The sequence below is a fragment of the Pinus tabuliformis genome, chromosome 8 (genome assembly GCF_031772625.1).
Source record: "Pinus tabuliformis cultivar Carrire ecotype Pingquan chromosome 8, CPIR1, whole genome shotgun sequence".
In the NCBI taxonomy this organism is placed as follows: Eukaryota; Viridiplantae; Streptophyta; class Pinopsida; order Pinales; family Pinaceae; genus Pinus; species Pinus tabuliformis.
Genome location: NC_142294.1, coordinates 1,809,415,420 through 1,809,435,960, shown reverse-complemented (window position 1 = coordinate 1,809,435,960; position 20,541 = coordinate 1,809,415,420). Strand labels below are relative to the sequence as shown.

The window sequence follows — 20,541 nt, the reverse complement described above, 5'->3', positions numbered from 1 at the left end:
ACTGTGGCCACTTCCGCCAGATTACTCAGAGGCGGTAGGGCAAAAGTACCCATTAAGGCAGGGTCTTTTAGGAGACCTACTATGATATTTTGGAGCGAGTGATTGCTTCCATGGATTATTGGAATGCTTCCCGTAACTTGTGAACTGTTGGGGAGAAGTGTTTGTTGGTCGACGATTGTAATTCCTCCTTGGAAGGGAAATGCAATATTTCTGAAATAGGTCGACACAACAGCTGCCATGGCATATATCCAGGGTCTTCCCAATAGGATGTTGTAATCAAGGTTTCTGTCGATCACTTCAACATCAATTTCTACTATTTTCCCTCCTAGTTCAACTTTCAAGTTATTTAGGATACCATATGGGGTATATGTCCTTCCATCGAATGCTTTTAATGTCGTGGAAGATCGCGACAAGGTTGGAGATCCTAAAGTTTTCCAGCAACTCATCAACATAATGCATGTAGATGCCCCCTCATCAATAATTGTTCGATGAACAGTTTTGTTGAGGGCTTTCACTTGAATAAGGAAAGCTAGTTGAGCTGGTAACTGAGGGTCATATCCTTTATGATCAAAGGCCACAAGATTGGAATCCATTGGGTCAATCCCACCTGTCGCTGATAATAAAGCTTGCTCTTGGGAGAGGCAATTTTGCGGTACCTCAAGTGTCGACATAGTGGATGGCGATTGGGCCAGGTCCTCTATTATATTATAATTTTGTGCTATTTTTGCACGAGGATTAAATGTCGATTTGTGCACTACTCCCTTTGGCGACTTTATCATTTGTTCATGAATGATGGGTGGCACAACTTTGGTCAAAGTTGTTGTCGAACTAATAGGTTGTTCATTAGCCTTGTTATTCGACACCTGTGGATTCCCGTAATCTTTATTCCTTGCCAAAGCATCATTTTGCTACTTTGAGATAGACAACATAAGCACTTAGGATCGGGAAGCATTTTGATTAGCAACCAGTTTGGTTCCCGGGCTTGGAAACGGATCAGTCAATACTGCTGAGGTTTTTGAACTCTTAAAGAGTTTCTTAACTTCAGCTATATGTGGACAATCTCTCGTCCAATGATCCTCATCGCATATATGACACCCCGCAGGGGGTTTCCTTTTTCTCCCTTTCTTTTTCTTCTTGCCCCCTGGTTGCTTCAGTTGTTTGCCCTTGTCGGTCGACACGACATTTACTTCTGAGGCAAGAAGTTCCTCATTTGCATTTTGACTTGAAATCTTACGGGCCTTTTTAGATGTAGCCTTTGTCGATTTCGTGTCTGTCACGCCAATCACGCCATCGATGGCATGAGAGTCATTGTTTGATTTAGGAGGAGGAGGAATTGAGAATTCCGGTCTAGGGGCGTCAGGTATTTTGTCGTAGAGCGTGCCAGACTGAGTATAGACCAAGTCCAGATATTGCGCACGAGCAATGACTTGCTCTTCCGTTACGACTCCCCCTTTGCCACATCTTCCGTGATTGTAGGAAGTAAGGATTTGATAAACCATTCAGCTAATAGCTGATCGGGAACGTACGTTTTTACCATCCTACGATGACGTCGCCACTCATGTATATGATCAGATATGTGAGTGGTCGTTGTCTGTTTGAAGTTGGTTAGGAGTTCCGTTCTCGTTTCATACCTTATCGGTAATTGAAAATGGGTTAAGAAATTCGTGGCTAAGGTACTGAAGTTGTCGAACGAAGCTTTAGGCAATTCAATATACCATTTTGCCACTGGACCAGTCAACATCCTCTGAAAAAGGCAAAGCCTAATCGAATCATCGTTTAGGGTGTTTGATGAACACCACAGATGAAATGTCATCACATGATTCGACGGATCTTCACCCGGATTTCCATTAAATTTAGGAATATCTGACGGAAGTTTATGCGGAATCGCTGGCCACCAAGGGGCATAAGCAATTGGATCATTCGTCAGCCGGTTTAGATCTGATAATTCTAGAGTTGCTACAAAGGGCAACTGTTGATTCAGGTTAGGCGAAGCATACCCAGGATAAGATGGAATCTCCTGAGCAGTGGGTCTTTGCATACCAGCATAATGTATTTGATGCTGGCAACTTTGACAAGGTTGATGGGCATAACCATTATAATATGGTTGTTGATAACCGTTTTGGAAATATGATTGCCCATTACTTACAAAGACTTATTGCTCAGGTCCTTGATATGATTGCTGGAATGGGGGTTGTTGAGTTTGAACCAGCTCTGGTTGTTGAACCATTTGCTGTTGACCAATACTGGATGATCGACCAAGGTGAGGAGTCTCAGTACTTGTTTGATCCTGAGTCGCTCCAGATAAGGAGGCACTAACTTGAGGTTGTGATTGAGTCGTTGAGACAAGAGGCTGTTGTATTGCAACCTGAGGCTGTTGGGGTTGACATACAACAGGTAGCGCTTGTACTTGCGACACAGTCACCATAGCAGGTATAGAGGGAATATTCGACACAGGGTGGACTGGTTGTATTGAATATACAACCCTTGGTTGTTGAGGCAGTATTGGTACCCAACCGCTGGATGTCATTCCCGTTTGACCTGAACTTTGTTGTAAACTCCCATATGGTTGTTCTCCGGGAGGGAACAATGAAAAGGCATACTGCCCTCCATATGGTGGCAATCCAGTACTTAAAGGGTAGATTGGCCTTTGAAGACACATTGGATCAATTTGTTGAGTTTGAACATAAGAAATACCAGATGATAATCCAGATGAAGAAATAGGAACTAACCATGTCGTCGAAACAGTCTCTGATTGGACTCCAGCTTGTTGTTGACAATTTGCCGGGACAGATGGTATACTAGCAAACATCGTTGGAGTAGCAGCAGGAGGCTCTGCCGCTGCTGCGTCGGATGACACAGTCCTGGATGTCGATGGTTGTTCAGACATATTTAGTCTATCCAAAAGATTTTCTAGCGATTCTACAAGAACTTGCGATGAAAAGAGACTAACTTCGAAGACCAACGAGGGAATGGTGATGATTATTCCGTTTAAAATAAATTTTAACGACGCTTAGACACAACTTGCTTTTTCAATTTTAAAGAGTCGAGAAAAAGCAAAAGATGACTCTAGTCGCCTTCGATGTTTTAACGAGCCCGAAGTGACAAATGCTCAGATGGACTTTTTCCGTTATAGAGTCTGAAAAAGGCCAAAAGGAACTGCTCTGGAGTTCTAGGTAGAGGGTGTGCCAAACGTTTCGCAAAACCGCAGAATACTTTTTAAGATACGGGCGGTCAATCTTCCCGAATGCTGTGTTCAGTGCATTGCGATCAGTAGGGCGGCCGACACGGCTTCCTAAGGATAAAGGTTTTATGCATATAGGGGTCTCCCAATATATACTCGATGGTACGTGGGAGCACAATCCGTACTGGCGCTTATCGTCTCTCAGGAGGAATCACCCAACCATCAGCGAGATCGACAGTCACCAGGTTTTACGACGCCGGAACACGTCTCTAGCCTAGACCTCTATGTTGTGCGTTAAGTTCCAATGCATTGTTAAGTTCATTCAATTTATTTTAGGTTGATCTTTCTTAGAAGTTTTCCTTTTTGGATCACCACGAGATGTAGATGAAATTCCTAAATGCAATCTAAAGATGATAAGCAAGCATTTATCTCTTTTCAACAATGAAAATCCTAGCTACAAGGGGAAAAGAAAGACACAATCTTTTCTCAAAGAGCATAGAGCACACTGTAAATGCACTTTTCCCTAAATCAACATACAAACTATCAAAATGAAAATTCACATATGCATGTATTTGTTTTCGCTTTCTTAATATTGATGCCTAAAAAGAAAGCTGTTGTACAAATTTGAATTCGGTTTCAAGTGAAAACATAAACAAGTTTCTTTTTGAAAACAAAAAGACGATTACGACACTTAATGATTTTGAAGTAAACACTTGTTTCGACACTAGAAATGCATAAATCCAAACCAAAAGACAAAATTAAAAGCGTAATCAACTGTGAACAGCAAACAAACTCACTCCTAAGATCAAAACGACACTTACGACAGGTCTATATCTAAGGGCAACAGTATGACTAGTTTACTTTTGTAATGGGAAACTGCAAATGATGTAACAAATACACAAAGAACAAATACAGTTTCTTTATACAACTAAGGTGGAATTGAGGCAAAGAAAAGGGGTTTCAGATAGGTACATTGACTGATAACAGGCTGCAAAAAACAGAGATAAAACTGAGCAAAAGGAAGCAGGGAACCACAGCTGCACAAGGCAAAGGCTGATCAGCGCACCCTCAGCACAAAGAAACTGAACTTCAGCGCAGGTATCCTTCACGGGACCTACGTTGAAATGCAGAACCTCTTCACAGAGTCTGCGCTGAAGCAGAAACGAGAGTTGTTTCTGGGTTCTAGGTCACGGTTTGCAGTTAAATATACAGTTTTTGGCCGGATCAAAGCTATCAATTAGGTACAATTAGGAGGATGATTTAAAGGAGGACTAAGATCTATCACAAAGGGCTGTTAAATCACTTGTGGATCAGTTTGTTCAGATCATAAAAATAGGCCCAGTGAGTGGACTAGAGTGGCAGACCTCTACTTGGCATTTGAAAATGGAAAATGCATTTTGATTCGGCACTCCTGAGTTTATGAGAAGAACAACAACAGAAACACAAATAAACTAACAAGATACTCTCCCCAGTGGAGTCGCCAATTTGTTGTTGGGAAAAGTCTCCAATTCGGAATGCCCCTATCCCACTCTAAGAGGTGATAGTGCCTTAGCAACAAATGAAGTAAACTAATTGAGTATTCTTCTTTATGAGATGTAAATGAGGAAGAAGGATGTAACTAACCGGTGTCTTCCGCTAGTTTGTCGATCCAAATCACTCCTCTCTTCAGTAGCTCCCAGCTTCTTGCTCCTTCACTGGCCCAGCTTCACTGAATTCCTGCAAGATCACAAGAGAGAGAAACTACACAAAGATACAGATATACATTCATAAAAAGCTCAAGATCAAATTAAGCTAAACATGTAAGCATAACAAAACATCATTGGTATACAACATGTAGGAGAAACTCAAATAGTTTATTGATATGATAATAAAATCCAAGAGGAGATACAACCAAGTGAGTTCTGATCCAGCATCTACCTCCCAGCAAAGGAATCCCTTCCTCTCCTCCAAAAAAGCATAAATCACCCAATGTACTAATCTCAATCTCAAACCAACAACAATTCTCTGCAAAGTACAAAATTCCAGCCTCCAACCTCTGGATCTCTGGGATGAGAGATCTATATATAGATATTTGTAGAGGTGTGAGTCAGCTCTGGGTTTTTTATTAGTGTCTTCTCTCTGATAGTTATTGATGCCACTTGGAGATCTCATTGATCTCTTACTCATCCTTGGGCGATTTTGAGAGGCAAGTGTCCCATGAGAAGTTTCTAGAAGATTCCATGATCATCCACCTCGCAAACTGTCTCCGCCACTTGTCTTTTTCCGTCCATCGCACCCTCACAGTGTATTTAGGTGCGCTGAAACGCAATTCCCGTGTGTACAAGGTGCGCTGAAATGCAATTCCCATGTGTACAAGGTGTGCTGATCTAGTTTTGACCAATTTTGAGTAGTTTCTGGTGGAGAACTTCTAGGAGAAGTTGTAATTTGTTGACCTTGTTCCTTTAGGAGTTGTAACAACACTTTTAAGGACTTAGGAGCCTTTAGTTTATGGACATTTCATGCTTGGAGCTGTAAGGCACAAAAATGTCTATAACACACCCATCTCCCTATCTTTTTGCAGCAATCTTCCTCTCTGGTTTTTGTTGTTGCTACACCACTTTCCGACAGCTTAGTGTCACTTGATCCCTGTCACATTGACATTTAGATCTCTTGACCATTTTAGTGTATTTTCTATCGGTTTAGCCACAAACCAACACAGTGTTTGCAAACCTAGTTTGGGTGGAGTTTAGTTAATTGTTTTTATGTTCATTTTTTGTTATTAATTTTAGTTTATTTTCAGCAAGCTTTTTTCCTTTTTTCCAAACACATTCTGGGCTTAATCAATTAATACACTTTCACACACAAGCACACCTTAAGCGAAGGACGCTTGGTTTACACTGCCAAGCCAAGACTTAACATAATAAATTTATCTCCCCACATCGAGACAAAGATATATTGTTGATCTCCCTTCACCATTTCCATGTCACGTGTGTCCTACCACCATTGCGCCACCAAGGCATTTGTCATGGAGACTATTAGGCCTTCACCCCTAGTATCTGCTTGGGTGTATTACCCCTCCCCATCGAGTTCAAGTTCATAGCCCTCTGAGTCCTCACATTGACTCTTCTCCTGGTTCATTTGATTCCTCATGTGATTCTGAGCCTCCTTCACTACATATCGTCACCATGTTTGGACCCACAACTGGTGCAGGAACCCAACCTGGTGTTGGCTCCAATTCTATCCTGGTGGTCACATCAAGTGGAACAATCTCAGGAACCATTCCAGCAACTCCCATGCTCCCCTTTATGGCTAGGTTAAGTCTACCGGATTTTAACCAATTGATAAATGACTCCATACACCATGATGTTGGTTGTTCCTCTATACCTACTAAGCTTCCCTCAGACATCTTGAAGTTTGAGGTTAATGCTGGAGAGGATCCTACCAACCATGTTTGATCCTTCCACATGTGGTGTTCGTCCAACTCCATAACCGATGAGTCTATTTGCCTTCGGCTCTTCCAATGCATGCTAACTAGAGATGCTACAAAATGGTATGTAGACCAACCCTCTACATCTCATTCTGGTTTCATGGTGCTTGCTAAAGCATTCCTTTCATATTTCCAACTACCTATTTGTTACAACACAGGTACGGAGCTATTGACCACATTCCATCAATCCTCCGCTACTCACCTTTCTAACCATGTTCAAGAGTGACGTCGAAGGAGGAGCACATGTCATGCCCTGCCTTTCAAAGACCATGTCTACCTATACTGGTTTCTTAAGAGCCTTTTATCCCCCATTAGAAAATATGTCATGTCATATTTTCCTAAGACCAAGGAAGAAGTTCTCCAAACTGCTCTGAGATATGATTTGATTTATGCACAATCCAGTTATGTCTATACCGTCATTCTGGAACTTCCTCGTCTTGGAAGTGCCACTACAGCAAGGGCATCTCACGTCGTCAACGGTATCGTTGGATCTCTTTCACACTCTTCACCATATACTCAATAAATTTATGGCTACCCATAGCGAGACACCAGTTCCTCCAACACTTATGCCCCTCCCGCTAGCAACATGTTTCCAGGACCCCAACCCGTCTACTATACTGACGCTCTTCATTATGCACAGCCAAGGACTCTAGCCCCACAAGCATTAGCGCCGCAGCCTCCCATTCATCCTCAGCCCTAGCAGCCACCGCCCCCCAGTGCTAGGTGTTTTCACATCAGAGTGCTACCAATCCCCCAAATTCGAAGAAAAAGAATAAGGGGAAGGGTAACAAGGGTAACTAGGGTAATCAAGGTAACCAGCCTAGTGAACTCCAGGGGAACTAGCCTAACACCAACAACCAACAAAAGGGTAGCTAGCCCAAGCAGAACAAGGCTATTCATACGAACAAGCCTTGTGCATGTTATGGTGTGCATGGCCACTATACACATGAGTGTCCCCTCTTATGCACCAAATGTGGGAAGCTTAAGTAGCGTCTAAAGGTTAGCAATCACTTCAGAATCCTGTGCCATCTCAACCGACAATACTCACAAATCCTTTCCCTCACTAAGGATTTTTTTCTTCTCAACTTCAGCCAGGTCAAGCAGCCCATCCCCCCAACCTTCTGGTCTCGGTGACTACGAGATCCTCATGATGGATTCTGACGAGGTCAATACCTTTGATTAATAACCATCTCCTCAAAACTTTGTTGTTTCCATCTCAGCCGAGTCATATGGATCCACCCACCCAGGACCTCCTCCATTTGTGGGTGCCTCTCCTGTCTTCCCACCAGGAACCATTCCTCCATGTCTTAACTTTCCAAGAGCTATTCCACTGGGACATTTCCTTGTGGGATAGATATCTTTCTTGTTTCCCCCTCTGGGGATATTTTTTGTTCCTATCATGGCTTCGCTCATTCTTCCTAACATGAATTTTGGGATCCCACTATGGTACATTGATCCCCCACTGAACAATCTGTCTGGTCAACTACTACCATATCATGCTTTGAGCCTCATTCAACTGGTCCTTACAACCCCTGCTGCTGCTTCATTTCCATCACAACCTCAATAGGAACCCATTCCTATTGTGAAAACATCTAGACAGGGGGGAAAATCTAAGAGGAAAGAACCTAAGGACAAGGCTCCCCAAGCTCCTCCAGCCCCTAAGGCCCCAAAGTCATCACCTCCGTGCGCTTTGTGTAAAGTTTTTGGGCACGCTACCAATAATTTTCCTGAGCTTCCTCAACTTAAACCTTTGGTTCATGAAGCATTCCCTGAGTCAAATATCTCGGAAGTCCATGTTAACTTAACGGTCCCACCTAAGAAACTCAAAATGTTGTGCACAAACCATCCTTGTGCTCTATATGATCATCATGGTCACTATTCCCATTGTTGCCCTCGTCTAGATGAATTTCGTGATTGCCTTGGAGCGATTCATGAATACGAGACCAATCGTAGTGGATCATCTACTCCTCTACCAGTGCATTCTAGTACCCCTAGTCAACTAGAACAAGGAGACTCTAGCCCCACTATTGTGATCCCTCCCCCTAATGTCGAGATGAAGGACACCACGGTCCATATCCTTTACCTGTCTTCATCCTTGAGTTCCTCATAGAAAAACCTTTTTGAGGTTTCTGCGCACATTTCTACCGAACCTCTTTCGACAAAATCCCAGGTCTCAACATCCATAGATCCTCCATCTACTAGCTCGACGTCTACCATTCAAGATGATGCGTATGTGAACCTTATTTCTCAGGTTTATGCACCAGGTAATGCTGTCGCATCATGTAGTCAGTCTTCCTCATCTCCGCCCATCTCTCAGCTTGATGAGGACACCATGGAAACTATGTCTACCCTTGATTACCCCTTCCCTTAAGCAAGGGGTCATTTCTTCAAAGGATTTTTAAGGCCATTTCCTTCCTAATTCTCCCAGTTCACTCTACCTCAAGAAATTTTGCTCATAACACATCCCTTTGATTTGGGTGTCCTTATTTCTACCATGAAGTTAGGTAGATTACCTCATCTCATCAGTTGTATTTTTCACCTTTCAGATGGATCCATCATCCACACCATATATTGGTCATGCCGAATTTGCTTCTCCCAGAATCTAGCCTCAGTAGCCTCAGCCATTTTTACCCCCTTGCATACGTTAGTCCTTTCAAATGGTGTGTGCATTTGATCTGCCACCAATAATCAAGTCAAATATGATGCAGTGATAGGTTTTTTAGTCGATGCCCTCACTCATCACATCCTTCATCTTCATGTTTGTTTAGATTACTTGCTACTTGTCATACAATTGAATGGTGTGTATCATGTGCATAAGCAAGTCCTATTTAGAAAATATCTACGAGTTAAGTTGTTGGTACCTAAATTTGAATTCATTACTTTCAATCATGTGCCTAGAGCCCAAAATCACTATGTAGATACCATTGCAAATAGCATTCTAGATTGGCATTTAGTATACCCCATAATACAACCATAAACAAAACAAATGGCAAACCATCATCGTCATATTAAAAATGCATAATCATATTATGTATTATATAAGTGTTTGTATCCCTTAACTCTAAATACATCCAGTACGCCCATAGCATACTGGGTGGCACATAGGCCCCTACATCTCCATTAGAAGACCTCGTGCCAAATTGGGCCGAGATGATTGAATCCCTTTTTCGAGCATTCGAAACATAATGGCACTCCACAAACTCCTCTTTCTAGGGGGGCATCATTACCACCTTTGCATACCAGATCAGTATCCAATGATTCAAGGCATGATGGTTTTCCCCTGGCCATCTTCTCAGTTGATTATCATAAGTTTCAGCCTCGATCCCATTAGATCTAGGTATGGTCAATTATCCTCCCATTCCTTGGATAGTTTGTCCTACCGGCCTCTCTGGCGATCCATATGAACATCACATATTGTAGAAGTTTCATACCATATCTTCAAATATTCTACTCTATGTCCACATAGTCCCCATGTTTTACTTCGTGGGTGAGGATGACTCTATACCTTCTCTAGTAGTTCATTCTTGTTTTCCTCTTCCCTTAATTTGTCACCAAGAAGAATTAAGGCCATATTTAGACAAGTAAGGCCACTTTCCTAAAATTCGCAGATCCTAATTCCGATGGTCGGTTTGTCCACTACGATCTCCACAAGATTTAGGGTCTTTTCCTCCTCTACAAATTCACCACAACTCACATAGAAAATGAATCCAAATTGGAGGGAAAACACCCTTTTATAGGAAAACCCATAGTTTTTATGTCACCCATTTTGACTAGATCATATTTCAGTTTGACGAACTGTTAGCACCATTGGAAAGATCTCATCGAGCTCTATAATGGGTCTTCCTTAGTTTTTGATGATTTGACACTTCACTTGGAAGCCTTTTTCTGAGAAAGGTCACTTCGTTGCCTCTCAAAACCGAATTTCATCATAAAGTGACACGTGTATTTTGGGTTTCACCTCCTCTTAATACTTTTCATACCATATGTCAATTTTCATCATCAGTAACCATAATTTACTCATGATTTCATGGTCCCCACCGGGCCTAGTCTATGTGGCAATGTCATCAAGTCACCCTTGTTCAAAGAATCCGTGATGAGTCACCCTTGCATCCTTAGAGTCTATTTCATGTTCCATCATCTCATGTCACATTATTCCATCCATATTTGCATATCGTTCATCATGTGTTGCCCATTTTGTCCTCCATTCATACTATCCCCATCCCCTCTGAAGTTGAGTTAGTTGCTGCCAAGTCAACCATGTACTTTATGCTCTGACAAGGGAAGTCGTCTATTTTTCCTTCAGTCCCACTTTCTCCCATTATCCCTGTGTTGTGCTATTCAACAACCCCCCATTTGTTAATAGTAGTAGTCAATATTACATTAACAAATGGGGATCCTTAAAAAAAAAAATATTTCCAAAAATAAGTTTAGCATTAGGTATTTTCTTTATTAATTTTGGAATAAAACAAGATATCAATCAGACACCTTTTCAAAAAATTATTAAATTACTCCCTTTCCTGCATATCACATGATCAAGCGTGGTTGAAAGCCTTTCTAATCCACTTAATCTAGCAAAAAGCGATCAAAAGAGGACTTCGCACTTTAATACTTTGAAACTAGTACGTTTCTTATATAAACTAAGTCATAAGGCATTTTATTAAAACTAAGGCCCACATCGCATATCGATATCCTTAGAAGGCGCACCTTAATGAGTTACCTTAAAAATGTGCGAGATGCGAAATTGCGATAACAACAATTCCTCTACCGCATCGAATTTCGGACATTTAAAGGAACACCGTAAAACTTACCATCCATCAAAATTGCGAAATGTGACAGAAACCTGGACCCACTCCCGGATACATCACAGAAAAGTATTTAGGTATGCTTCTTAATGAAAAGCACTTTACACAAGAAAACCTGAACAATGGGTTATGCCCTGGAAACAATAGTATGTGGCCTGCATCTCGCATATCGCAGAAACAATAAGGAAATCGTACATACATAACACGATATTGCGATCTACAAGATTTCTTCGCAAATCGCAAAATTGCCATTTTAATGATTTGAAGGCTCATCACCCTAGAAGCTTTCTTCCCGACTTATGATGCAGACATTAATGAACATTAAAGCTAAGAGATAATGAACCATTAGTGGGCATTTAGTAAAAGTTAATGGCATTTATGTGTGAAAAGCCATCCAAGGTGATATGATATCTTCTCACTTGTGTTCAAATAAAACTCCTTTCTTATCACCTTTTCAAGTTATCTATATTATCCCAGCTTACATTCATTCTTATCTCTGTATATCCGATAACTTCTATTTTTCTCCATTTTCAAGGAAAATCCACAAAAGGAGTCTTTGGGAGCGATGGCAAAGAAGGGCAACGCAGTGGCGTTTGAGAAATCAGAAATGACTCCTTTATTCTCAGATACTACATGCAGCAGAGAAGGAGGGACCTCTACATGGGAAACCATGTATGATTTATTAGAATAAGAGCAACCAAGACCTCTAGAAACAAAGGTCACAGTTGACAGTCATACTTCCTCAGATGCCGCCATTTTTGAGACAACATGCTCATTTTTGTATCGCATAGCCGCGCACCCAAAGATAATCCCTTACACAGATATGGTCAAGTGGATTATTGATCAAGCCGATATCTCAGACAGGGAATTTAAGAATAGAAGCCAAGAGGTTATGGGATATTTTTCACCAGACAACCTACGGCTTATGTACTACCTACCAAAGCCACAAGCCATCTAGAACAAATAGTTCCTTGAGAAGTTTGCCAAAGAGAACGAGGACCCAGAAAATTTCACCCAGAACTGGTCAAATAATGAGGGAAAGATAAAAAAGGACAAAGCGGGTATGTAATCTACTGCATCTATTTCTTTTGCCCATAGTTTTGCAGGGGCCATGCTATGTAGAATGTTTGGCAAGCCTGATAACACTAAATTTTCCCAAGAATGTTTGCCATTAATAGACACAATCGTAAACGCAACCATAATGAATTGGGCCCAAATTTTTTCTAATAATTTAGCAAAGGCAATAATCGCTTATAGGAGGAAAAGAAGTGTCTCAACGAGGGTTTACCCTCCATTTTTTATGAGTGCCTATGTGATGGATGGAATTTGTTTTGGTTCAAAATTTCCTGTCATGGGATGGAAGTGGACTATGAAAGATCCACTTCCCATTCGTATATATCATAAGGACATGTGGGAGTATCAGTTTCACCCACATTTTTACAAAAATTTTCATGGGGTCATGATGCCTATCCACAAACAGGTTCACAACTGAGACGCCCCTAGATTTTCTAAGGAAGCCGAGGTAGATATCCTTCCAGTGGCCAGACGGTTTAGGGAGGAAACATTCACATATACCAGGGTTTTTGGGAGCATCACCTCATCTCATGTCCTCCCATACTATGTTCCAGACAAATTGATGGCTAGAGAGATAGCCTATCAAATATTTAGTGAGGGTGGGCTAAGAAAAGGACTAAAGGAAGCAAAACAATCCATTTGGCCTACATTACCATTACAGTGTGGAGCATTTGCATTGTAGGATCTGGGCCATGCATTCAAAGAAGCAGAGATCATGCAATATTTGAAATTACCTAAACTCCCAGGTCACCAATATGACCCAAATGGCACTGCCAAAGGCTTCACTTCCATGGTAAAAGTGAAGGTATTCAGCCACGAGGAAGATTCATTTGATGACATCTTCCTATAGAAAGAGAAATTCACAGAAGTGAAGCACATGTCATCACTACTTTTTGACCAATAAGAGCTTGAATCCTTTCATCAATACAAAGAAATGAGATTGTTAAAGGTCCCATTGGACCAATTATTGATTGAACCAATAAGTGAGCCAACTCCCAGCATACGCCTAGAAGGAAGTTCCAGAGGAAATTCTAAAGATGATTCCCAAGCAGAGTCCCAAGAGAAGTCTGCCAAGGAGTCAGAGAAATCAGAGCAACAGTGAAAAAATGGGGGAAGCAAAAGCAAGGGGTCAAAAAAGGATACAGCCCAATCTACAGAAAAGATAGCTGAGCAAACCTCAACTAGAAAACAGGCGGAAATTCGTTCCACCTCCACCCGGTCAACAAAACCCCTAGTGATTGATCTAGAGAAAGAATGAGATAATTTTAATACAAAGCTCCATACAGAGAAACAAACACCTAAGCCAAAGACTCCACAACACAAAACAACTCAAGAAATAACAGTAGAGAAAACTGTAAGTACTCAAGAGGTAGAGCACATTTCTGCCACTCCTACCTCTGAAATTGTTTTAAGAATTGAGGAGATTCCTCCTCTAGATGTGTTCTATAGCCCAACCCACAAAGTTGTTGTCAAAAGGCAGAGGAAAAAGAGGAAGTTGGATGCTACAACTGCTACTACTCCTGATAATGAACCAATGGATATTGTCTAGAAAGACTCACCCATCGACCCATTTGACAACCTTACTAGACTATCTCAATTTGTAGGAGCCTACGCTACATTGACCATTGATAAGGAAACATAAGTACAAGTGTTGCTCAGAGAAAAGGAAAAAAAAAAATGTTGGAACAACAGTTAAAGAAAGAAAAATCTAACCAACAAGCAGAATTGCAAATAGCCAAGCTTCAACAAGAATTCCAGCAAATGAAAATAAAACATCAAGCTAGTTTAGCAGAAAAGGAAGTGTAGATATAAAAATTAATAGATAATTATAAGGACAACCTGAATATAGATTAGTTTATAATCGAAGTTCTCAGCCTAAACTCCCAGCTAATGCATCAAAAATAAATCCTGTGCCAGAAGGTCTTGTAGTTGACTCCTTATTGTGAGACTAGTGACAAATTAACGAGTCAATTTGTTGACATGAGACTCGAATATGATGAAGTCCTCAAAAGAGTTTTTGAATTCATCACCTGGCAGAATTTAGAGGATTGGAGGAAGGCCGATTTGCCTATACTAGAGGAGTCACACAAAGAAATTTTATTTGCAGACTGGGATTCTCAAATTAGGCAAGAAAAAAAGGCAACGATAGTTGCAACAGCAACAGCAATCTGTGGTATTGAAAACAACAACGAAAATATACATGGTGCAAACCTAGTGGTAGAGTCTGTACCAGGTTTTCTTCCAAATTTCAAACAACTCAAACAACAGTGGAGGTAGGCAACAGGAGAAAAAGCGGAAGCAATTAGGCAAATGACCAGGTTAAATTATGAAGCGTACTGACAATATTTAGTTAAACCTTACAGCCAATGGATGAACCTGCGATGCCTAACCTCTTCCACCCAAAAAATGGTGCCATACTAACCAATATCGTGTTCACTGTGAAATTGAAATCTACGATCAGTCAACTGACACAACTCAAACTCATGACGGACATCTATGATCTTAAAGATCAAACGCAAAGGAGTTAGTCACCATATTTTAATTTCCATTTTTGTTTTGTTTTGCACAATTTGAGGAAGGTCATTTAAACCTTCTCAACTATTTTTGTAATAATCTATTATTGGAATTTATAGTTTAGTATTTAAACCCCTCTCATTCATTTAGAGAGGGGTCGAAAAATTTTATCATAAACAATCTTCAAAACATGCACTTCTATGCCTTTGAGGAATTTCTGGTGAAATGAATGGAATAGAATTTATTTTTATCTTATCTGGCATCTTCTACTGAAATTTCACTTTTGTACTCTAAAATGGTGTTGGATTTATTGGAGGTAGGTTGATATTGCTAAAACACATGAGCAGGACTTATTACAAATGTTACTTTTATCTCATGATTTTGTTTTGTTTATGTATTAAGCAGTGATTTTTCTCCAAATTGTTTATGTATGAAAGTTTAAAGCTTGGTTAGCATTATTGCACTTTTGTATGGTGATGACCTAAATTTTATACTGAATATATGAATAATTTCTTATGCGATATATCTTTCACAATCATTTCAGCTAACTATTTATCCGAAATTATTATTGTTAAAAATAATTTCACTTCCTATTGCAGTTGAATAATCTTTATTACCAATTGCTTTAGGAAATTATTGTAGATAGCATGTGTCAATTTTATTCCTGGGTATAGTCATAGCTAGATAATGTTTACATTAGGATATATGCATGTGATTATTAGTTTATATTAGATTACTTTTAGCTTAAACATTTCATCGAACTATCATATATCACCCCATCAGCATTATCATAATTTATATTAGGAAACTGGTCACATTACTATAGTATACCTAGGGGTTAACCACTTTATTTATTACTATGGCCCATCCCATTATTACATTATTCCCTTGGGTACCTCCCTTTGTACCCCATACTATCCCCCCTAGGTATACTACAATTACCCCCAGTCGGAGCCACTACACCAAAAGGAAAAGGAGCTGCCAACCAAGGTCCGGACAGGGTGGTTTTCCCCCAATGTTGTAAGAAACGATTTTAGAGGCTTCAACATTTTTGGCGCTAGAAGGAGGGCCTGACTGTGAATGGAAAGTAAATCCAAATTAACAGGCCATTCTAAGAGTAAAGCTCTTATTGGGTTGTGTTATATTATTTCCACGACTAGTGCACGTAGTTAACCAGGGGGTTAGAGTGGGGACGGATCCCCCCCTTCATTGCGCCGATTGCACAGCGGGGGGGTCATGGGGGGCAGAAGCCCCCCCTGTCCGAGGGGTTTGAGGGGGGCAGGTAGCCCCCCTCTATAGGGTCTGGGGCAGCACCCCGGGAAAAAAAAAAAATTGGACCCTATATTAGGTTGGGTGGACCTACCTATGGTTTTTTGCATGGTTTTCGCACATGGTTTTGGACGTGATGGTTTTCGATGCATGGTTTTGGACGCGATGGTTTTCGTTCCATTTTATTGGATGCTTCAACATGTATAAATATGTGTTGTAACATTGAAAGGAACATAATGAAAAATCAAGCTAGTAGTCTCGATTTTGGGATCCAGGGGAAAATCTCTATGTATATGTGCTTTATGTGTTATGCTTTCGCATTGTTTATTTTCTGTGTTTTAGAATTCGTATGTAGGTAATTTTTATATAGGGTTAAAACCTACAACTCCCTCACCCTCACCTCCAACTTCTCGACTGCATTCAAAATCTCTTAATCCTAAGCGAGAAGTTGTAAAAACAACAATAGAGCTCGCCGCTAAAATCCCAAAGAACCCAGATCATTCTTCTTCTACCGAAGCCCCTGAAGTCCAATCTTTGATTCATAAATTACAGGGGATTTCGATATCTCAAGAGGAATCTGAGTTATCCCAAGATAGTGTTACCTCTCAATTTACCCCATCTCAACGGTTAACTAGAGCACAAAGAGAAAAACTTGGAATCCCACCATTTGAATTCCCTCTACCAAGCCGTAAGAAAGATAAGAAGACACCATCTGAATCTCACAATGAGGTTATTTCATCAACACAATCATCATCTTCATTCATTCCATCCATATCATCACAAGAACAATCATTAACCTCACCACTCCAGATCATGATTCACACAAGTACCGAAACTCAATCTTCCTCTACCCAATCACCTTCAACCACTACCACATCTTCCTCTTCTCCAATACCAATACTGGCTCAACCTCCTCAAAGGCCATGGAAAAATCTAGGAGCTGTTAGAATGGCTGCAACTTTGCATCTGTTGCCAGCCCATCTAGAGAAATCGTTACCAAAGTTTAATCCTAATAGTGGCCTATTGGCTAAGGAACACATAAACAATTTTCTCGTGTCCATTAACTTGAATGAAGTAGTAGAAGAAGATGAAGTTGTAATATTATTCCCATATACCTTGCAAGGAGTAGCAGGATCATGGTACTTCTCATTATCATCATGTTCTATTAATAGTTGGGATGCTTTTCAAGAGAAGTTCTTAACTAAATTTGGAGATGATAGATCCACGACTACCCTAGTTAATGATCTCTCCAATTTGAAAGTTGAACCTAAAGAACCAATAAAAGACTTCAACTCTCACTTCAATAAATTACTGAATAAGATACTGGCAGCATCTAAGCCCAGTGATGAGGTCCAAAATGAGTCGTGTATTTCTTCCTTCCCTTCAAACACAACTATTTTCATCAATAGAGTTGCCAAACCAACTTTGGCAGAAAATATGAAAGAGGCAATAGCTATAGAAAAACGTATTCTAGCTGTAGATAAGAAAAATGTATTAGAAGAACGAAAATCCAAGAAAGTGACTTTTAGGGATGAATCCAAGAAGAAACCACCAAAAGACCCATTTGATCTTGAAGGTCTGTAGAAGGTTCTCAAAACCATGTCTAGCAAAATGGTTGATATTAAAAAATGGGTAGCAGAAACTTCCTCTAAGAAATCTTTTAGACCATTTAAAATGAATTCCCCTGCTGATCCTAAACGTCCAAATTCTATATAGAATGTTGAATCAGATGGAGATGAAGATTAAGTTTCAACAAATAAATAGCAAACAGATGACGAAGAAGTGGCAGAGTTACAAGGAATGTGGGATTTTATACTTCCCAATGAAGAAACACAAGAAGCACTACCTGTTGCCACATGAAGTAAAAACCCTATTGATTTGCTACAAACAAATCCAAAGCAGAAGGCTTCAACACCACCTCCCAAGGACATGTTAGAATATTATATATTACGGAGCAATGGAACACATAAAATATTGCAGAAATATAAACACAAAAAACGTACAAAATAAGAGAGACAAAGATATACGTATTTCACCCAGTTTGGGCTACGTCCACCCCGAACAGCCAGTCCTTCCTTTCTATTATCCAGCAAAATGAAGAGACACAACCTACAGCAAATCTGTTGTAATATCCTCTGTTTTCTCTCACAGTCTCACCTCTCTGTTTCTCGCTCACAGAATACACATCTATATCTTAGCCTCCAATACAATGCCCTCATACAAAGAGAGGGGTTTCCTTCTAGGGCAAAAAACCCTAAACTAAACATAAGTTCTACCGTCAGATCATCTGCCTAATGAATGGCCCAGATTGACTAGAAATTACTATACTTTTACAAGGCAATTTTACATTTGTTTTTAGCTTCGGGGGCGCTGCCCCCGAGCCCCCGCCGGGGGACCGCTGGCCCCTGGACAAGTCCCCCCCGCGTGGAGGGGTGTACAAACTTCCTGGGGTATACATCCGGCTAAAACAAAGACCTCTGAACAATCATGCTCCACACACAACAATCTCCCACTTGGAGAATGATTGTAGAAACTCCACGGCTGCTTCATTTGCTGGACAATGACTCCTCTTTGGACCTGGCTGTTTCTCATCTTCATCGTCATCCTTAAAGACCAATTGAAACTGAGCATATTCTCAGTTTCTCCATGGTTACAACTTTTGTTAGCATATCTGCAGGATTCTGGCTAGTGTGTATCTTTTCCAGCTTCAACTCTCCATCTTCCAACACTGATCGTATGAAATGGTACTTGAGCTGTATGTGTTTAGTCCTAGAATGAAATGCTGAGTTCTTTTCAAGATGAATGGCACTTTGGCTATCACTGTATAACATGCCCATATCATGCTCATTACCCAATTCACCCATAAACCTTTGTAACCAAATCATTTCTTTACTAGCCTCTGTAGCAGCAACATACTCTGCTTCTGTTGTTGAAAGTGCAACAACACTTTGGATTTTTGAAATCCAACTGACAATTGTTCCACCAACAGTAAATACATATCCTGTAGTGCTCCTCCTATTATCCTTGTCACCTGCCATATCTGCACCAACATATCCCTGTAGAGAAATGTTTGCACCACCAAAGCATAATGCTTGATTTGTGGTACCTTTCAAATATCTGAGAATCCATTTCACTGCCATCCAATTTTCCTTTCCTGGATTGTTCATGTACCTGCTTACAACTCCCACTACATGTGCAATATCAGGCCTTGTACAGACCATTGCATACATTAAACTTCCAACTGCTGATGCATATGGAACTTTAGACATATAATCCATGTCTTCTTGGGTCTTTGGGCACATTTCCTTGCTAAGTTTGAAATGGCTAGCAAAAGGTGTACTAACTGGTTTTGCATTTTGCATATTAAATCTTTTCAACACCTTTTGTATGTACTCATTCTGAAACAATGTTAATTTGTGATTTTTCATGTCTCTAGTTATTCTCATACCAAGGATTTGTTTTGCAGCTCCCAAATCCTTCATTGCAAATGAATTTGCCAATTTTCTTTTGAGCACATTTATTTCCTGCATGTTAGATCCTGCAACAAGCATGTCATATACATACAATAACAATATAATATAGCTGCCATCATTTTCCTTTTTCAGATAAACACAATGATCAAAGTGACATCTAGTATAACCTTGTTCAAACATAAACTTGTCAAATTTTAGATACCACTGCCTTGGAGCCTGTTTTAAGCCATACAAGCTCTTCTTCAACCTGTACACTAGTTTCTCCTTCCCTTTCACCTCATATCCTTGTGGTTGCTGCATATATATCTCTTCCTCCAAATCCCCATGGAGAAAGGTTGTCTTTACATCTAACTTCTCAAGATGAAAATATTCAGCTGCTACAAGACTTAAAATAGTTCTGATTGAAGTCATTTTAACAACAGGAGAAAATATTTCATCAAAATAAATACCTTTCTTCTGTGCAAACCCCTTCACCACAAGTCTAGCTTTGTACCTTTGTTTTCCTCCATCTTCTTCCTTCTTCCTTCAGCCTGTAAACCCATTTATTCTTCAATGTAGTTTTTCCTGCAGGAAACCTGACTAAATCGCAAGTCTGGTTATGCATTAAGGAGTCCATCTCTTCTTCCATGGCTACCTCCCACTTCTTCCTGCTTTCAACCTGCATTGCTTCTTCATAACATTCGGGTTCACCGGAATCAGTCAACAATAAATAATATAATGAAGGAGGATATCGTTTAGGGGGTCTACTTATCCTGGTAGATC

At 40.3% G+C, this 20,541-nt stretch overlaps 1 pseudogene; it reads left to right on the top strand.

Annotated features, from left to right (window-relative positions):
- The first annotated feature begins 14,503 nt into the window (after window positions 1–14,503).
- LOC149243494 (uncharacterized) overlaps window positions 14,504–20,541 on the top strand; it is an 87,457-nt pseudogene continuing 81,419 nt past the window's right edge.